The 18,238-nt window shown below is 41.9% G+C and overlaps 1 long non-coding RNA gene across 2 annotated transcripts in view; it reads left to right on the plus strand.

The window, feature by feature from the left end:
* Positions 1-9,482, plus strand: part of LOC102440540 — a 190,934-nt gene extending 181,452 nt beyond the window's left edge. For both annotated transcript variants that reach the window (XR_002829039.1, XR_329594.3), the window contains exon 4: positions 9,381-9,482. This is a non-coding gene — a long non-coding RNA (uncharacterized LOC102440540). The remainder of the gene's footprint in view (positions 1-9,380) is intronic.
* The last annotated feature ends 8,756 nt before the right edge of the window (positions 9,483-18,238 follow it).

The raw sequence follows: 18,238 nt of genomic DNA on the forward strand, positions 1-18,238 counted from the left end.
CTGCGTGGTAGTGACGGTATTCTCAGAGCATATGGGGCTCTCGCGGAGGAAGAGAGCCTTTCTGCACCCTCTCCAACAGTGCTGTGCATTTCAGCTCCTCTCTTCTTCCCAGGTCGGTCCTTCCAGCTGCTTCTAGTTATTTTCCCATATGTTCTCTGATTTCCCCCCCTTTGATTTCTTTTTTCAAAGTAGAACCATGCTTACTTATCGTCATCTACTAAGCACTGCGTTTATTCCCATATTTCTCCCCGGATATTTCTCTCTTATTGCATTTACCATCTTCATTCCTGTTCCCACTAACCTCTTTGTTAAAACTTGAAACACACACATGCACCACAAACCACCTCTCTCTTTTTCCTCTGGATTTCCATACCTTCTTCTCTCTGGAACTGGGTGGGGTGTTCTGTTCGTGCTCTTGTTCCCTCTGGTGTGTGTGATGCCCATGAAAGGATCAAGTATCGAGAAGCTCTGAGAATGGTCAGAATGTGTTTGGATGTGGAAAGCTTCTATCGTATCTACTTCGCTGGTGGAGGTTGCTGTCCCTTTTTTATCCTCCTGGAGCATTTACGAGGGCTAATGTCTAGATCTTTCTTCGTTTTGCTCATAAAATCTCTTGGGGCTCTACAAGTCAGGTTGCCTTTTTCTTGACCTATTGCTCAGAGAAGGGATTTCCTGTGAAATGTAAGATTTTGACTATGAGCCCAGACAGACAAAGGTGTTGAGTCTAAGTGTGAGCTCTTGCCCCCGTGAGGCTACCAAAAAGCTGTCTCTTATGTCGTTTACAGTGGATTGCCTGTAATCTTTTTATGGTCGGTAATGAATTTCCTGGGATAGCTGAGTGGTTAGCAATTCTTACACTGCACAGGTCACTACTCCATCTTAAACTTGGGACGTAGGTTTCAGTAGACTGGGAGGAGGAAGAAGCTGACCAAGTTGCTTTTCCAACATGCCTCATAGCAGGTGGTGTGGGAGAGTAAGCTGAAATGGAACCTCCTGGTTAAATATCTTTTAGACTCTGAAGTTTAGAAGATTATTCCAGAACATTGAGGGTGACTTGGACCCACCTCTGCAATAACTGGTTTCTGTTTCTGCTTTATTCACATCAGTGGGTGTTGTGCGTGGCTTCTAGGCCTTGATAACAGACTTGGACCTTCTACCACAGTCATGTCCATTTTGTCTTACTAATATAGGGTTGAGTTAGTGGCATCATGGTACAAAATTCTTGTGCAGTATTGTACAAGTGTGTGTGCATGCATACCTGTTTTTTTATTGCATATCATAAACATTCAGGACATTTTCTTTTCTGACCCATCAACTTTTTAAGTTCAATTTTTTAATTTTAAAAAGATAATTTATGTAACTCGAATTTTATTTTACTTTTAAATGTTATGTATTGATTTTAGAGAGAGAGCCAGAGACAGTGAAACATCTATTTGTTGTTGCTCTTACTTATGCATTCATTGGTTGCTTCTTGTATGTGCCCTGACCAGAGATCAAACCCACAATCTTGGTGTAATGTGATGACACTCTAACCAACTGAGCTAACCAGCCAGGGCCTGTAACTCAAATTTTAAAAAATATAAAAGTATATACAGTAAGAAATCTTTCTTTTCTCTCTGTTCCCATTACATCCAACCAGTTCCCATTCCTGCAAACAACCAATATAATTAGATTTTGTGTATCCTTCCAAATATATTTTATGTATATACAAGAAGAAATATATATAGATACACTCTTTTTTCCTCCTTTTTTCACACACATGGCATTCTATTTTATCCACTTTTTCGCTTACTCTTTTTTTTAAGCTTATTTTTTTCAGGCAACAATAAGATTTTGATATATTCTAACACTTCCCTCATTCTTGGCTGTCTCTCCTCCCTTTTCTCACTCTTCCATTTCGCATCCCTAAAATGCATTAATCTGAATTTTTTATATTAGATACACATTACCCATTCACTGATGAGTTTTTATCATGTTAATCCTACACGTTTTCCACTCAATGTTGGCTGTTTATATGTAACCCCCCCAAACTATGTAATACACACATGTCTTGTTAGTACATAATTCAGCATAGCACCAAGAATAATTATGAATTTGATAAATATATTTTCCCAACTTTGACCCCTGACTTCTTTGCTACCCACTTAGTGTGTCAAAAGGTCACAGGAACCCAGCCGGCATGGCTCAGTGGTTGAGCGTCGACCTATGAACCAGGAGATCATGGTTCGATTCCCAGTCAAGGCACATGCCTAGGTTGTGAGCTCCATCCCCAATGTGGGGTGTGCAGGAGGCAGCTAATCACTGATTCTCTTATCATTATTGATGTTTCTATCTCTCTTTCCCTCTCCCTAACTCTCTGAAATCAATAAAATTTTTTTCTTTTAAAGAAAGATGTCATGAAGTCAGTGGTCAATGGAATACGTTGTAAAAATGGGTCTGGTTTGTGCTTCCATCCTCCTCTATGTATAACAAAAACATTTTCCTTTCCTCCCTTCTAGCTGGGAAGTATTTAGCTTGTTTTGGGGTTTTTTTTGCTAAACACAGAAGAGACCTTTGCTCAGACACAGAAAGTGTTCTTTTCTTCCACTTCGGTTGAGCTTGCCAAAATTGAAGGCAGATGCCCTTGAGTGGATAATAGAACTATGTAACGAGTTTGAACTTGAAGAGACTCCCGAGGCAGCTGAGAAATGGCTAATAGTGTACACTGATGGCCAGTAGCTTCTAAGCATTAAAACAATGGTGGACCCATTCCTGAACAATTTTCAAGGTTCAGCCACATGCAATTAGAATGATAGTTCTAACCAATCTGATGTAACATTGGTGAGTCTAGTTATAGGATCTCTGACAAGTGTTCAGACATAATTACCTGTTTGGGCTTTCATCTCCTGTTCCTAGCATGCTCTCTGGAACTCAGTAGGTACTTCAATGTTCATTAAACAAATGGTAATGTGCTCTTACAGTTCAGTGCCGTGTTATAATATTTCACATATGGTTCTAGTAAAGTAAAAAGTTGTATAGCCTGGCTGGCAAAATAATTATCACCCCTCCCCCAATTTTATTAAATATCTTTTGATTCATGAAATTTATATTTTATTAGTTCATCTATTACTTGCGAATCTCTGAATAACAGAACTGTGTCTTTTATGATGGGGAATGTTGGACCAGATGTCACTTGAAAGGTATCTTTCCCTAAGTATGTATTAATGTGCTAGCTTGAACTCAAAACTGGCCTATCAGGAATGGTTAATGTTTTCCTCATGAGGAACCTTGAGGCAGTTGAATGTTACAATTTTTGTGTGTGTTTTTATTAGCTACAGAACCTTGCCAATTCACTCATTCTAATCTGCCAGTCCTGTAATTATCACACACAAAAAGTACTGTGGCAAATTAACCCCACTTCTCAATTCAAGCTTAATAGGAAAGAGTTATTTTGAAAGCTCAGTAGATTATAAGTACTACTTTACAAAACACACCGCAACACATGTATACTTTGAGATACAGCCCTAAATAGTTAAACAAGTTCATTGGCATTTAACTGGGCATATTTCCAGCCTTTATTTTCCCCTACTGACTTTGTTACATAGATGTGTCTAACTAGGTGCTGGCCAAGGGCCTCCTGGAAGCCTGCAGCTGCGTTGGAGGGGAGCATAGACAGCCCCATGTGTGGGGGTGAGGATGGACATCATTGGAGATATGTGTGATTTGAACAATAGCTCCATTGGAATATCATTGAAAGAGTGATACTTGATTATAATCAGGGGTTATGCAGTGAATCTGTGGATTCAAGGCAACCATTAATTGCTTAGCATAATCTAAGACTCATAATAAACTTGCTAGAAAGAATCAAAATGCAGTCTTGGATGTTGTGACCATGGAAGCTGGAACAATAGGGATAATCATGACAGCTTATCTCTAAAATAAGTTCTTGCAGGAGTCAGAGAGTGGAGACTTACAGCAGACTTTTAGAGAACTAACTTCAAAAGAGATCCTCACTGTAATAAGGGTCAAATTGTTAAATGAAAATGACCAAGACCTTTTGAGGATTCTAGATCCTGCCTAAACCATCACAGTCAACTGGGACATTTCTAGAGACCTGGTATGCTCTCTCTTCCGCCCTCGGCCCCACTCATGGCCCAGGCTGGCTTGAAGTTTTCCACTGGCCAGTCGGCCAGGCCTCCAGAGAGACCTCTCTAACCACAGAGCTTCCTGGACACTGCAGAGCCCAGGAAGAGCTCTTGTGAGAGCCGTGGTGCAGCCCGAGTGTCTGGTGAGATCAGACCTGAAGAGAAAGTGCGATAAGGAGAGAGCTGAGTCATTAGTCACCTCTTTTAACTAACTCTCTGAAGTTGGCCGGCTTCACACTAGACCTGGTGATTAATGGTAAAGAGATAGCTCTTGCAATTCAACTGCTGTAAGTAGAAGGAAACTTAAAGCTTCCCCTGAGCATTCGCTTCCTCTTCAAATGCTTCAAAACAAGTCCCTGCACCATAGGCTGATGCCGGTTCTCATCTTGCACACAGGCCTGGCGGGGTAGAGGGGAGGGCTAGGCGTGCCCTGCTGGACAAGGACCTGTGGTTCTCTGCCTTTTCACAGCAATTTCCCAAAGGGAGAAACAGAGCCACACAATCGTGGGACACAATGGCAGCCCTGAGAGACCGTTCCTATCAGAAAGCTAACACACGCGAAGAAAACCACTTTGCTATTGTCTAAAGACAGTTTGGAGTTTGCCAAAGAAGTGCTTTTCATTCAGGTATCCCCTGTAGAAAAGTACATATGCAAAAGTTAAGAAAATGCAATACTGAGAATAATTCTTTTTCTGGCTTTGAAAAATTTCCTGATACTTAAGCAAGAGTCTTAGTTCCGGAGTCTCAATTACCCAGTTAACAAAAGGTGATACTGTATGGATCAAGTGAGCCCCAGCACTCACCCAGCTGCTCAAACGGAAATCTAGGAGTCATACCCAATCCGTTAGCCTCATTAATTTATCCACTTTTCTCCCTTCCCATGGCACCATTCTAATCTAAATCACAGCCACGTCTCACCTGAACTATTGCAATAACCTCCTAAGTAGAACTTACTCTTGCTTCCCTACAATCTACCTCTTGGCGGCCTGAGAGATTTAAAAAAAATATTCATGAGATCATGCCATTCATGAGACCATGTCATCTTCAATGGCCCCCTTCGAGGGCCATACTACTCCCAACTTTATTTCCTACCACAATCTGCCCTTATACCACTTCCTGTGTAGGGCTCCCTAATTAAGCCAGGCTCTTACCTGCCTCAGGGACTTTGCCTGTGTTTCCTCCTATGACTGGTTCTTTCCTTTAGGCCTCAGCATAACTCTTCTCCACAGACAGGATCTCCCTGGCCAAGCCCTCTCCCTCTTTTGTTATTCTCCCTCATGCTGATCTCTTCTCACCCACAAAAAAGTCTAAGCCCACTCCCAGGCAGAAACCAGGTGACATGGATGAGTCTCCCACACATAGAATAGTGCCTGGAACATAGTAGATATTTAGTGAATGTTTGTTAAATAAACAAAAATAGAAAGCTCACCCAGCAGGTAATATTTTAGGTGCTTGTCACTTAAATCTCTGTTGCCTATTCTTCCTCATGTAAAAACCATTCTCAGCTCTTACAAAAACAGACCATGTGCTAGGTTTGGCTGAAGGCCATAGTTGCCAACACCTGATCTGGATTGAGGACGAAGCATATCTATGACCTAGTTACCACTATTGTGTAGCTTTAGGTGTAGGTTATAATAGAAAAGGTGGATCACATGTGCCAGTTGTTAGGTCCTTGCCCAGGATTAGTGCACCTGTCCCACCCCTGGACAGGCAGTTCCTGGAGAGGCAGCTCTATATGCTGATTCCTCAGCTCCTCCGACCTCCCAGTCATGGCTGTGAGCTGAACACTGTCCCAATCAGAATGTCTCTACAAAATTTGGAATTGAGCCAATACATAGAACCAATTAGATATTAATAGGCTCTTGACATAAAAAATACAGTTGACCACTGAACAGTGCTAAGTTTAGGGCAGTGATGGTGAACCTATGACACACATGTCAGAGGTGACACATGAACTCATTTTTTTGGTTGATTTTTCTTTGTTAAATGGCATTTAAATATATAAAATAAATATCAAAAACATAAGTCTTTGTTTTACTATGGTTGCAAATATCAAAACATTTCTATATGTGACACGGCACCAGAGTTAAGTTAGGGTTTTTCAAAATGCTGACACGCTGAGCTCAAAAGGTTCGCCATCACTGCTCTGTATCCTTGGGGGATTGGTTCCAGGACCACCTGTAGATACAAAAATCTGAGGAAGCTCAAGTCCCTTATATAAAACTAGAAGCCCGGTGCACAAAATTCGTGCACAGAGCCGGTGTCCTTCAGCCCGGCCTGAGCCCTCGCACAGTCTGAGACCCCTCAGGGGGATGTCCGCCTGCCAGCTTAGTCAGACATCCCTCTCGCAGTCCAGGGCTCTTGCAGTCTGGGACCCCTCACTCCTTTCCGCCTGTCACTGCGCTAGCCAGCTGTGAGTCCAGTTTCTGGCTGAGTGCACTGACCACCAGGGGGCAGCTCCTGCATTCATTGAGTATCTGCCCCCTGGTGGTCAGTGCACATTATAGCGACCGGTCATTCTAGTCATTCCACCATAATGGTCACTTAGGCTTTTATTATATAGACTAGAGGCCTGGTGCACAGATTCATGCACTGATGGGGTCCCTTGGCCTGGCCTGTGGGGATCGGGCTGAAACTGACTCTCCGACATCCCCTGAGGGGTCCCGGATTGCAAGAGGGCAGTTCTCAGCTGGAATTGGGTTCCCTCCTCTCTGGTTCCAGGTGTGTTACCCAAGAACTGCAGCTGCCAAGTCATCGTAGCTCAACAGCTCCTGCATTGAGTGTCTGCCCCCTGGTGGTCAGTGCACATCATAGCTACCAGTCAGAGCATCTGCCCCCTGGTGGTCATTGCGCGTCATAGCTACCGGTCAGAAGGTCGGATGGTTGCTTAGGCTTTTATATTTAAAAATAGTGTAGATCAATGCCTACAGTTGTCCTTCTGCATCTGTAGATTACCAACCACAAGTCAAAAACTACTTTTTGATCCACAGTTGGCTGAATCCACAGGTGCTAAACCCAGGCGTGTAGAGGGCTGACTACATATTTATTGAAGAAAATTTGCATACCAGGATCTGTGCAGTTCAAACCCATGTTGTTCAAGTCAATTGTAGTTGGGCAGGTCCATGACAAACCAAAACAAACATAAGCTCATGTTTTCAGGGAATGGAGATGCCACAAGAAAAAAGAGGTCAGTGCATTAAAGAAGCTTGAAAAACAAGGAGATACACAGATAGAAACATAACCTGGAGCCTGAGGGTCACCATAGGAATAGACTAGCCTTGGGTCCGAATGAACGGCTCCATGTCCCACATGGTCTAAATGGGCTTCGCTTATGTCCTTGTATATCTGTGAAGTGGTTTCTTGTTTTCTCTCCTTAATTGACCTAATTTGAGAGTTTCTACTCCTGACTAGAGGAATGGGTGTTTCAAGTTATCAAAACTGTCAATCAATACACACATATTTATGGATGTCTGTTATGTTTAAGACACCAGATAGACATGATAAGGGCAAACAAATACATAATACAAGAAGTTGCTATTGCACTCAGGGAGCGTAAATCTAATTGAGGGATGAGGCTGAGATACATGAAATGATAATTAACAGTGGAAGGCCGTGTATGGTAAGTACCATATGTGTCTCCAAGACTTTTTAAAAATCAATTTTAATGGTATTGAAAGCAAAGTGCTGAGGAAATAATGGCTACTATTTCAAAAGAACTACACAATAGTGACTTTTGGCAAATGAAATTGCTTTTATCAAAATTACACTTTCATGGAAGTACTAGCATTTAAGGCACATTTGAGCAGAATTTCAAAACTGCTAACCATGAGTCCAAACTATGCTGAAAGAGAAAATTACTATCCTTCTGGTACCTAAAAAGTGTTTGGTCTTAACCACAAAGAATAGATAAAGTCTCTGGCGTGTCCAAAGTGAACTCTTGGGTATTTCAGCAATATGGGCATCGTGTTACCAGTTGCTTGAAAATGCACTGGCTGGTATTGTCTTTGCACTGACAAAATATTCACTTAGAAAAGAAATCTTTAGTGGCCTGTGTCCGATGGGAGTGGATACAGGGATTAATTTGTCCTGATTTGTAGAAACACCTCCCTCCTTCTCCTCTCCACAAAATTCCTCTCTCTCTCTCTCTCTCTCTCTCTCTCTCTCTCTCTCTCTCTCTTTCTCCCTTTCGTGCTAAAAATCAATAAAATATTGTGTGTGTTTTTTTAAATAAGAGAAGTTGCAAAAACTTTAGATCAAGCATCCCTAATATGAGTTTCAGGGAGTGCTAGTTCTGCAAGTTGCCTTGGGATAAAAGTTTACAGTTCAAGTTTGGGAAGCCTGAATTTCTTTATCCCCTCTTGAAGAGCCATGATCAACATTAGCATATTAAAACTCTTAAATTCCTGTAACAAAGAAAACATGTTTAACTACAGTTAAATGAAGATTTTCCAAATTTATTTTATCATATATTTTAGTTTTTCTCTCAAAGGTGACCTAAGATAAGAACTTGAGTACAGTTAGTTTGTTGAGAGAAGATTTCAGAAAACAAAAGTGAGGGGATGGGAAAAGTGAGGCAAGTTAGGAAAGAAAGACAATCAAGAGGTATTAATGAACTCATTACCGCTATAAACAATCGGGATTTAGTTTTGCTAAGAACTCTCTAAAGATTCATGTAGAATGCACCACAGAGTTGTCCTGCTTGAGGATAGAAAAGATTCGGCATTCATCCACTGACTCACATCCCTTATTGTTTGGGAGTTGCTCTAAGGGACTTTAACCTTTGTGTACTACTGAGTTCATCAGTTGATGAGCCTTCTCCAGCTTTGGAAAAGCAGACTGGAGAGATTCCGTGACTCAATATAGGATACTGGCAATGGAATATGGAGCTATCTACCACCACAGTGCTGAAGTCACGAGGATGAAAGAGGTGTGGCATGGTGGTCACAAGCACCTGCTATATTACATACTCTTTTAAAAATTAGAATTCTAAGTTATTGACATCTAAAATACCTGTATTCCATGTACATCATTTAGGAAATGCTGCTCTGTTTGAAACTATAGTGTCATCTATATCTAGTTCTCCCTCCCACCACTCACCCCACCCCCAGCCCCACCTGGAACATAAAAGTCAACATTTCCAGCCCCCTGCAGTGACCAGTGCTGGTCAATAGACTAAGAGTAAAGTTACATATGTCACTTCCAAGCTGAGGCAGTAACAGTCTCTGCCAAACTCTTCATCTCTCTCTTCCCCTGCAGTGGCAACTCTAAATGTACCTGTTGAAATGGCCCCAAGAAGGAAGCAGACAGGATCCCTGAGTGACACTGGAAGAAATGACCCCAGTGAGCTGATTGACCTGCAATGGATTTTAGGTGAACAATAAATCAGTTTTTATGTGTTGATCCTTTAGAATTTAAGGCTTTGTTTATTACAGCAAAGCCCAGCCTATTCTCAACAACAGAACATCCTTAGAGAAGCAAAAGTCATTGTAAATCTAGGGTATCCCTTACTCGGATATCTGATATGGGCAGCTGGTATTCTAGCAGAAAACCAGGAGAGGATACAGAAAGGCTGAATTGTTGTCTGTGTTTTGTACTATAACTAACAGAGAATCATAAAGACAAGTGAAGAAAGGATCAAACCAGTGGCCCAAGCACTACATGGAAATGTCCTATTTCTGCAGAGTGAGATGGTCAAGAGGGAGGTGTACCATTTGGTGAGGGCAGATATAAGCAAGCTCTCCCTGAAAAGTCAGCATCATCTGGGTGCTGTGCTTCTCTGCCCTGCTCTTGACTCTATGTGGGCTCATTGATTTATAAAATATATACTTGTTGGCAGATAGATGTGAATGATTGAAGCAAGTCTCCTACCCATAATTATTCTAATTTGTTTTCAGTACATTTTCTTATGAAAACTAGCTCTGTAATCTTGGCTCTGTAAACCTTGTTCAGATATTTTTCTGCTCCTTCTTTGGGGAATCTAATTGCACATATATCTGACTGAATTTATCCCACAGCTCATTAATGCTCTGTTAATATTTTAAAATTTTCATACTTTAATTTTGAATAGTTTCTGTTGCTATGTCTTGAAGTCCACTAATCACTTCTTCTGCCACATCTAATCTCCTGTTAATCCCATCTAGTTTTTTTTAAATGTCTACCTAAATTTTGAATATTTTGAATCTACTTATATAAAAACCCTAGGTGTAACATCACGGCCAGAATCTTGACCAACCAGAAGGAAGTCAGTCCTCCAGGGGTCATCTTGGAAACAGTCATATTGTCCTGCCTATTAATTTTCAATTGGATGCTAGACATTGTGAATTATGGCTTGTTGGGTGTTGAATGTCTCTGTATTTCTATAAATATTCTTGAGCTTTGCTATGAGACACAGTTCAATTGGGAAGGTTTTAGCTTTTCAGATCTTGCTTTTATTATTTGTTAGGCAGAACAAGGCAATTCAAGGTCTTAGGTTAATTACTCCCAATTATGAGGCAAGATCCTCCTGTGTACTCACCCCAATGCCTCATAAATCAGAGGTTCTCTAGTTTGGCTGGTGTGAACAGGCACTATTCCCAGCCCCATGTGAGCAAGAAGCACTGATCTCTAATCCTTTGGGTGATTCCTTCCCTCACACCAGCTAGTTTCCTCACATGTGGGGGCTAATCAGTACTCAGCCAATATTCAATAGGTACCCTCTTTAGGTCTTGCTATGTGAGCAATAAATACCCCTTACCTGCTTAAGTCACTGCTTTTCCTTGTTTTTGTGACTGTAGCTGAGCTTAATCTTGACTCATATCCTTCTGTTCCCTTCCTTCATAGGTAACAACTTTGGTCAGTACCATCCCCCAAACATAAAAAGCACAAACAAGTCAGTTCTGCTTGGAGGACCCCCGCATCCCAGCTCCCATTAGGTTTGATAGAACTGATGTGAAAACAGAAACTCAGAAGTGGGAATTTTTATTTAAAGCAAGGTAATGAAAGAGAGCTTCATCTGGAAGGTCGTCCGGAAGGATGTCTGGTCTAATTAGCATATTATGTTTTTATTATTATAGACTAGTAGCCCGGTGCACGAAATTCGTGCACATTAAAAGGGAATTAATTCCCCTACCGGTTTGGCTCAGTGGATGGAGCATCAGCCTGCAGACTCAAGGGTCCCAGGTTCGATTCCGGTCAAGAGCATGTACCTTGGTTGTGGGCACATCCCCAGTGGGGAGTGTGCAGGAGGCAGCTGATCGATTTTTCTCTCTCATCAATGTTTCTAATTCTCTATCCCTCTCCCTTCCTCTCTGTAAAAAATCAATAAAATATATTTTTTTTAAAAAAGGGAATTAATTAGTGGAGATATTTTAATATTGCTATTTGCCCTTTCTCTATAATAGAAGTGTGAGAGATGAAAGGAAATTAGTAAAATGTATATGAAAATAATATATAAATTTATTAATAAATAAACAGTAACAAAAGGATATAACAACAACAGAGGCATGATATAAAAACGACAAAAACATGATATGAAAACAACAAAAACATGATGCAAACAATGACTGATAAAGTGATTAAACTTATTCTAATATCTCCCTGTACACCACATTAAGAGTGAAAACACTTTCAGAGTGCTTGACTAATTTCCCTTGTGATGAAGTATTTAGAACTTTAACTGTAACGTCACATGCTCTTCAAACTCGAGAGAAAGCAACATATAACTGACCATGTGCAAAAACGGGTTCAGGTAGGAATATGCCTACTTTGTCTAGAGTTTGTCCTTGTGATTTATTAATAGTCATTACAAATGCTGGTATCAGGGGAAACTGTCGTTGAATCAATTTAAATGGGAGGCCAGTGTCAGATGGGGAGAAATTAATTCTTGGAATCAAAACAGCCTCTCCCTCTGCAGATCCTGTTAATACTTCAGCTTCGATAATGTTAGGTCGTAATCTTTTGATAATAAATCTGGTACCATTACAAAGACCCCATTTACTATTGATATTTCTCAATAGCATGATGATTGCACCCACTTTCAATTTTAATTTATGACACGGCATTCCTGAAGGAGTAATACTATTAAGAAATTCTATGGGAAAATTTTCCTTTTCAGCATCATCTTGGAATCAATGGAATCATAGCAGTGGTTCTCATCCTTGGCTGCACATTAGAATCACCTGGGAATCTTTTTAAAATCCTGATTCCTGGGCCTCATCCTCCAGAAATTGTTTCTTTGTCATTGGGTGGGGCCACAACATTAGTAACAAAGAAACAGAATTAAAACTTTATTGTGGGGAGCCACTCCAGTGTTTTGGACAGGTTCAAGCCTTGGACTGATGAGAGGGCACAGTCCCCTCATTGCCACGTGCAAGTCCCAGTTTGGAGGGCAGGGCCCTCCCAGCACAATTATAGCCAACAGCTGTAGTTGTAACCTTGAACCTATGGTCCGAACACATGGCCCCACGTGCCTGAGTGATGTAGGCTTGATAGAGTTCAGGTGTATTTAGTTGAGTAGGATTGAAACCCAGGAGAATGTTGTAAACATCTTGGTCAAGCCCTTACTTTGCCTCTAGCATCTGCTATAAAATAAAGGCATGGCTGTGGGCGTGGTCGCTGTCTCTCAGAGAAGCAGCGTCCCACGAGACCCGGCTTTCATTCTCTTGTCTGTCTTTTCTAAGCCTTTCAGCCGCCCCCACTCAGGTTCACCCCTGACCATGCTGGCGAGCGGCACACTTTAGAAAGATCTGCCTCCACGCTCGGAGGGCAGGTTCCTGCCTCAAACCCCGCTCTTATAGGAAACAGCTCCAGGAAACAGCTCAGGGGAGGGCACAGCCGTTGCCAAGACAACCCCTGCAGGACTGACTTCCTTCCGGTTGGTCGCCAGCCAGACCCCGGTCGTGATGAACACCACCCATGGTTTTTATATAAGTAGATTATTTTTAAAAAGGAGATAATGATGGGAGATCTGGAGTAATAAAATTGGTTGCCTATCATATCAATGCAGAAATTCAGTGTATATATTATCTGCTATTTAGCCCCTAAACAGTGTTTTTCTTCATGCACTGGGTATATATGTACTTGATACAAATCAGAGTATGAGTTAGCCATTAGTGTTCATGTGCCCGTACTGACAGTGCTATACCTGTAAACTAATCGGTGGTCCTCAGACTGAAGTGTGTATCCAAATCACCTGAAGGCTTGTTATAATACAGATTTGCTGGACACCACTCCCAGAATTTCTGATGCAGTAGGTCTGGGGTGGGCCCTGAGAACCTGCATTTCTAACATGTTCCCAGGTGATGCTGATGTTGCTGGTCGGGGGACCACATTGAGAAACACTGAACTGATAAGCATTATATTCACACAGGCTTCAGCCCTATCACTAGCCTGGACATCCCTGATGGATATGCTCAGGAAGTCCAGTAGAACTGTATGAAGCAATGGTCTGGGTGGTTTTTTTTATGAATTCTATTGCTCAAAAGTCATACAATGGTGTGGGGGATGCTACCTGTAATTCTGAATAATTCATAATTTCCTCATCTTCATAGAAGGCCCAATGCCAGCTGGTGGTTGTTAGGTACAGAGGCACATGTAGCAGGTGGCAGTGAGATCTGCCAGCAAGGAGCCATTTCAGGTGGAATATTCTCATCAAAGCTAACAGATTGGTTCACACTGATCTCTCCAGTGACAGTGCCAGGCCAGTCTAGTATTTGTGTTTAGAAAGGACGGTCCAGAGGAAGAAGGTACTGACACAAGGAAACTTGAAAATGTTATGCTGAGTGAAAGAAGCCAGTCTCCAAAGACCACATATTGTATGATTCTGTTGATATGAAAATCCCAAACATGGACTGATTAGTAGTTTCTTAGGGTTGTTTGGGGTTGGGTGTGGGGGCAGGATGCTGTTTGGAGGCAGGGGAGTGGGGAGGAGGTCAGCAAAAGGACATGAGGTGTCTTTTTGAGGTGATGCAGATGTTCTAAGATGGTGGTGATGGTTGCACACATCTGTGAACATGCAAAAACCGTTGATTTGTCCACTTTAAATGGGTGAATTGTGTGGTATGTGATTTATATAAAAAAAAAAGTTAAGAAGAAAAAGGACTGCCTGTGTACATACTTTGTTCATCCTCATACTATGCTCACTGTCTTCCTACTCTCCCCAAAGCTTTCCTCAGTCTTATGCATGCATAAGCTTCAGCCCTATCAGCAACCTGGACTTCCCTGTCTCAGACACACGCAAGGCACTAGTATTAGTGGCCATATCTAAAAGCGAAGAAGGGATTCCCAAAATATAATTAAGCCTTTGTTAACTATTATGTTTATCTGAAGTGAAAGAAAAATATGGTATTAAAAAAGCACAAAAGAGCCTGGCCGGCATGGCTCAGTGGTTGAGCGTCGACCTATAAACCAGAAGGTCACAGTTTGATTCCCGGTCAGGGCATATGTCTGGGTTGCAGGCTTGATCCCCAGTGTGGGGTGTGCAGGAGGCAGGCGATCAATGATTCTCTCTCATCATTGATGTTTCTATCTCTCTCTCCCTCACCTTTCCTCTCTGCAATCAATAAAAATATATTTAAATAACAATTAAAAAGCAAAAAAGTTATAAGACTAATAAAATAGGGGGAAAAACTCTGGCTTCTTTTAGAAAGTGATTTGTAAGATTAAAATGAAGTGTTCCGCCGGAACCAGTTTGGCTCAGTGGATAGAGCGTCGGCCTGTGGACTGAAGGGTCCCAGGTTCGATTCCGGTCAAGGGCATGTACCTTGGTTGCGGGCACATCCCCAGTAGGAGGTGTGCAGGAGGCAGCTGATCGATGTTTCTCTCTCATCGATGTTTCTAACTCTCTATCTCTCTCTCTTCCTCTCTGTAAAAAATCAATAAAATATATTTAAAAAAAATAAAAAAATAAAATAAAATGAAGTGTTCCAAGTATGAAAATTAGGAAGAAACCACTGAGGCCTCCACTCCAGGGAGCACAATTTGAAGAGGAACATGAGGCTAAGGCTGGAAAACACCATTATACATCCGAAGGCATAAAGATAGTGTTGAGAAGCTAAGTCCTATTTTCTCTCAAGAACCATGGGGAGAAGCTGGTATATGAAGAAGAAGGCCTTGAACAGTCCAGGTCTCGGACACAAAAAAAGGAAAGCAAATGTTTCAGAAAATGAAACTCACTCCTGAAACAAATGATCTGAGTTAAATGATTACTATGTTCAGGAAGCATTTTCTGAGTACATATAATAGCCCCCAACATTATTGTCAGAGACTATCCTGGGCTCATGCAATGTAAAGAAAAGAGATGCCACCCAACTCTCAAAGCACTGAGTATCCCGTGGGGAAACTGGGCAAACCAGCTGTCATGGCACTTTCTGGTAACCACATTGATAAATGGCACTTTGGAAGCACAGAAGTGAGACAGGTACGTTACACTGTGGACTCGGAGACAGCTTCCTGTAGAACGTGACCCTTGGTTGGGCTGAATTTTGAAGGGCAGGTAGGCGTTATCTAGAGAATGAAGGGGGTGAGGTGTGGCAGGTAGGACTTGAGAGCAGGTGAGGAACCCCAGCTTTGGAGGGTACCGTTTGGGTGGCTTGTCTCTTCCCTGACCCCAGCTTCTGCAGAACAGGTTGGTCATGGTTTTAGATGTCCCTGGGGAACCCTGGCCCTTGGGGTCTGGTGACACCGCGTCCTCCTTTTAGTCCTCCAGCCCTGGGACGTGCTATTGCTGCTAATCTCTGGTCGCCTCCTCGTCCTGATTGACGTCTGAACTCTTCCATCGCCTCTGTAACCAATTCACTGCACCAAATGCCCTCCACTCCAGACATCAAAATAAAACACAATACAGAACAGGCAGGGAGGCATGGAAATAACCAAATAACCAGTATCATTTCTGATAGGAAACTGCAATTAACTGTGAGTAGCTATGGTGAACAGAGAAGAACAAATAAAACAAGAGAAGGAGGGTGTTAGTGCTAAACTGAAAGAACAGGAGCCATTGAAGGATTAAGCCAGGATCTGACAAGCATGTGGGAAGATCATGCTAAATCCTGGGAGCATTGTAGAGAATGGGGTATTGAGGTTGACCATGGGTGGATTAGCAACAGAAAAATCATTCAGGGAACTGTTTCAATAACCCTGATGAGGGATGATGCTGGCATAGACTAGGCAGCAGTTCTCAAACATTTTGGTCTCAGGAGCTTTTACACTCCTGAAAATTATTAAAGGCTCCAAGGTGGAGTCTTAGAAACCACATGCAGACACAGCCATGTGCTAGATGAGAGATGATCGGTTCATGCATATTTCTGTTTAAGAGTCAGGATAACTTTTCTCAAACATCCCTCAGCTGACTCTCTCCCAGAGCTTAAATCAGTCACTGAAAGAGGGGGCAGATGGAATGTCCTGTTTGATTTAAACCAATCATTATTCTCTCTCAGGGGCCAGGGTTGGGGTGGGGTCCAGTCACCTCTGCAGCTTAGAGAGACGCCTACTCACAAGGAAGAATGTGGAGAGGTCATGCTGTGGGGGAAGAAATGATAGGATTCATCAAAGGCTCTTGTCTCCTTGTGATTAAACAGAGAGGCAATGATGAGTCGAGACCTGAGGACCGGACTCTAAGGAACATGGATACCTAAGGAATGAGCAAAGGAAAAGGCAGTTCTGGAAGCAACTGAGCTGGTAGGAGGGACAGCAGAGAAGAGCGTGCCCTCCGAGGCCATTCTGGAGTTGGGCGTTACTAACATTAGTAGTTCTGACCTTGAGAAAATCACTCAGGTTTTCTCATCTGTAAAATAGGAGAAATAATTATGCCCATTTCATCAGTGCCGTTAAGAGGGGAATTAAATAGTATAGTATGTATAGTTTGCATAGAACCCTTAGTAAATGTTAGTAGTGTTAGCATTCCATGAGACCTGCTTCAGAGCCAGAAAGATAATCAGATGTAACAGAAGCCAGGAGAGAAGAGAATTTTAAAAATATCTCCAGTGATAAATACTAGAAAGAAGTCAGATAAGGTAAGGATCATCATGAAATGGTTAAGGGTTGTCTTGTTCACATTTTTAGTATCTACTATTGCCCTATATTAAACTAGCGCCCACAAAGTTTTTTCTTTTTTTGCACAAACTCCGTCCAAAGCAGGTCTTTCTTTCTGTCCCTGTGTAGCTGACTGCAGGACTTAGATTTTATCCACCACATTGTATCTAACGCTTGGTTTCAGTCCAGTGTTCCAACCTGACAAGATCAATTTGCATCATGGTCTGTCACGCTTACATCAGATGGATATTCTTCCATTGTGAATATCTATATATGTGATGAGTGCCTCTTGTGTATTTATTATCCAGTCTTATACCACTTATGTGCTAAGAATCTTTTAAAAAGAAGTAAATTTTCTCTAAGCTCCATTCAGTTTCCTCATCTGTAAAATGCTATAATTATATTTTATTGATTTCAGAGAGGAAAGGAGAGAGAGAAGCATCAGTGATGAAAATCATTGATTAGCTGCCTCCCTCATGCCCCCAACCTGGGCATGTGCCCAAACCAGGAATCAAACCTTGACCTTCTGGTTCATAGGTCGACGCTCAACCACTGAGCCACACCAGCTGAGGTATATTTTATTTCATACAGGGTTGTGATAAACAAGTAAAGGCCTGAGCATGTCCAGTACTCTGTCTAGCACAACCATGTCTCTTTTTCCTTGTTTCCTCCTCTGAGTGTCCTTCCTTTCTTTAAATTTTTAAAAAAGTATTGCATTGCCCTAGTTGGTTTGGCTCAGTGGATAGAGCGTCGGCCTGCTAACTGAAAGGTCCCAGGTTCGTTTTTGGTCAAGGGCACATGCCTGGGTTATGGGCTCCATCTCCATTGGGGGAATTGCAGGAGGCAGCCGGTCCATGATTCTCTCTCATCATGGATGTTTCTATCTCTCCCTCCCTCTTACTTCCTCTCTGAAATCAATAAAAATATATTTAAAAATAAATAAAATAAAAAATATTGCATTAACATATTGGTGTGCTTATGAAGAGAAATGACACATAGAACAGAACAATGTATTGAAATACCATTGATTACACTGAATGTGATGCTTTTTGAGTTGGTGACAGCTCCTTCTGGCTCCTTTTCTCCAGATCCACTGATCCCCACTCATG

The sequence above is a fragment of the Myotis lucifugus genome, unplaced genomic scaffold (genome assembly GCF_000147115.1).
Source record: "Myotis lucifugus unplaced genomic scaffold, Myoluc2.0 scaffold_1, whole genome shotgun sequence".
NCBI lineage: Eukaryota > Metazoa > Chordata > Mammalia > Chiroptera > Vespertilionidae > Myotis > Myotis lucifugus.